Genomic DNA, 3,532 nt, shown 5'->3' with positions numbered 1-3,532 from the left:
TTTAGTCCTAGGCCAACATCATTACTATCCAGGTTTCTAAATTGATTTATAAAATTTCCAGAAATATAACTCAATTTTTTTTATTAATAAAAAAATAATGGCAAATCTATTAAAAATCGCCTTAATTATCTCAATTAAGAGATCACGATATCCAGTTGCTTTCAACATGGAGACCTGTTGTCAATATAGTAAAACGTCCTCCGCTCTATTCAAAAATCCAGCTCCCGCGGTCAAGAATCTTAGTGGCAACTTACCGTATGGTCTAACAATGCACATTGATTCTCCTACAAGTATCACAAAAACTTCATCTACCATAATTGATTATACTGTCACAGATTTCTCACCCCTTGATATCCACTCTACAACTATTTATGCTGGACTTTCTGATCATGAAGCAATTTCTACGAAGTTTAATATCTTCAGCAAACCCTCCTCGAAAATCCGACGTTTAGGCAGGATTTTTTCCACCCAAAACTTTCGTAATTTCCAAAATTTATGTTTAACCTCTGAGTGGCGCTTTCCTGCTCTGGGCGTGGATAATAATCTCAGTGATTTTTTAGATAGGTTTGTCTTTATCTTCAGTAAAGCATTTCCTTTAATTACAATTAAGCCAATATATCGCAAACCCTGGACTACTAAAGGTATTCGAATATCTTCCAGGAATATGCGTTCTCTTCTCTACATCAATAAATTTACTACCAACGTCTCTATCACTGAATATATCACCAAGTACAGGGCAACCTATTTTAAACTTATAAAATCAGTTAAAAAGTCTACTACCATAACCGTCTGGGAAGCTCTAAAATGTTACAAAAGAAACTTGGTCCATAATAAACGATCTTCGAAATAAAACGGACAGTGCACAAACATTTTCCCTTCCAGACTTTAAAAATCTAAATGAACTTTGTTAATGTGAGTAAAAATATTACTTTAACTATTTTGCTACAACAAGATCCCATTTCCTATCTCCCTAATTCAAGAAAGGTCTGGAGTTCATTCTTTATAAAACTAGCCGATAAATCTGAACTGATCCAAACAATCAATAGTATTCAAAGCAAATCTTTCTGTAGTACTGATGGTTTATCGATAAAAATTTTTCTAATCTCCCAGAAAATGTGTTAGAAGTCCTCATCTCACTAATTAATGATTCTTTAAAGAATGGTAAATTTTCAGAGTGCCTAAAGACAGCCATCATTATTCCTCTTTATAAGGGTAGTGAAATATCTAATTCCTGCAATTATAGAATTATTGTACTACTACCGGTACTCTCCAAAATTATTGAGAGACTCATAAAAGCCCGACTTATGTCCTTTTTCGTTGAAAACAACATTTTATGACAAAATCAGTTCGGCTTTTTAAATAATAAATGCACCACTGATACCATATTTTCTGTACTACATGAGTGTTATCAAGCACTGAACAATAATCTTCACACTGCCACCGTTTTTTATGACTACGCTAAAGCTCTTGATTGTGTAAATCACAACATTTTGAAAAAAAAAACACTATGTTTCTACGGAATTCGAGGTATTTCTTTATATTGGTTCCAATCTTACTTGAATGGTAAGAAACAACTGGTTAGAGCAAATGATACAGACTTTAGTCTCAAAAACGTTGTATGTAGGTACCTCAAGGTTCAGTATTGGGTCCTCTACTTTTCCTTATCTTTATTAATGACATCACTAGTTTAAAACTCGATGGAAAAATCTTTATTTTTGCTGATGATACCAGTATCACTTGGAGCAACTCAAATATTGCAACTCTTCATGCTACTATAACTTCAGATCTACTTACAATAAAAACCTGGTCTGACTCTAATTTACTCTCGTTTAACGTAGATAAGACAGTAGCATTATATTATAAAGAAGCTCTTCAACTCTTACCTCTTAATAGCAGCCAGATTAGTACCGTTGATTCTGTAAAATTTCTTGGTACTTTTTTAGACAGCAACCTTAAATGGTCCCTCCATATCGATTTGTTAAGGAAGAAACTATCTTCAGCTTGCTATGATATAAGATCTGGTTCGAATGAACTCAATTTAGCATCCGTTCGAGTCACATCTTCGTTATGGTCTTCCTTTTTGGGGTTCTGGTACAGCTGCCCAATTCGATGTTATTTTCAAATTACAAAAAAGAGCAATAAGATATCTGTTTGGCGTCAGAAGAACATCACATTGCAGAAGTTACTTCAAAGAACACGGAATTTTCACCCTTTCATCTTTGTATATTTTAGAAACTGTTTGCTTAATTCGTAAACATCTACATATCTTTCCACCAAGACCTATTCATGACTACTTCACGAGAAATTCTACCTTTGACGTCTATTTACCGACCCCGTCCTCTGAGTTAGTAAAGAAATCTATGTTATATTCCGCAAAAAAACTTTACAACCATCTCCCTCTATGCCTTAATCTGCAGCAGCTTTCCCCAAATTCCGTAAACTGACAAAAGCCTACCTATCTGAAAGACCATATTATTCAGTAGAAGATTTTCTTAATCAATAACTAAGAAATTACAGTAGTACCCTTTGCACAAGTAGTATTTTTATTATTTTTTTTTATCTATATTTGGGTGTTATATGCAGCAGCTTAACTTTTAAACTTATTAATTACTAGGTAGACTATGCAATTGGCAAGTTATTTAAATTTTGCAATTGATTTTTTCTGTGTAACTTCATTATTATTATTATTTTAAATATATTGACTATTTACGTAATTTTAGTAAATTGAATTGTTATTGTTTTGTTTTCTCTTGACTTTGTATAAGCTTAGTCGATAAAATTGTACAATTTTTCATGACAATAAAGCATATTTCTGTTCTATTCTATAAGAGCAACAGCTTTCCCCTGGCCTCATTACAAATAACTCTTTATTATTAAAAAAAGTTTTTCTTTCTTAAAAAACCAGCCACCTGACACCAAACAGGAATGTAATTAATTTAACGAGCATTATTTCAAGTAAATATCCGATTTATCGAGGGCACCTTAACAAAAACTTTCTTTTCAGTCACGAAAAATGACAACCTTTTAATCTGCTTAAAATATCAAACGAATGGATAAAAACAACTTATATTATGATAAGAAGTATATTTGATTATTATACAAGGCAATTCAACAAAACTAAAAGGATAAAACTATGGAATTTTACGTGTCCGGAAACTTTTGCGGATCGGTATAGAAGGGTTTCTAGGTTGTTTATAGGACTGTTTATTGTTGTTTATAGGTTGTTTATGGGACTATTGACCTGCACTTTATCTCCCATAAAAATATTTATCTGCGTAAGAAACTAGATTGCCATGAAACATGAATAGACAATAAACGATGGCTCGGTAATAAAATAGACTAATGGACAAAATAAATAAAAATAACGATGAATGCCACTAAATCTGTGATTGTCGACTTTACATATATTATGTCCAAAATGAATAGATACAAATAATGATAAACAGTAATAACTTACTATTTCCTTTAGGAATAAGCAACGATTTGAGTTTGAAAATTTATTTGACGTTTCAATTTTCACTTCGAAACGAGT

Source organism: Diabrotica virgifera, chromosome 6 (genome assembly GCF_917563875.1).
Source record: "Diabrotica virgifera virgifera chromosome 6, PGI_DIABVI_V3a".
NCBI lineage: Eukaryota > Metazoa > Arthropoda > Insecta > Coleoptera > Chrysomelidae > Diabrotica > Diabrotica virgifera.
This window is presented reverse-complemented; position numbering follows the sequence as displayed.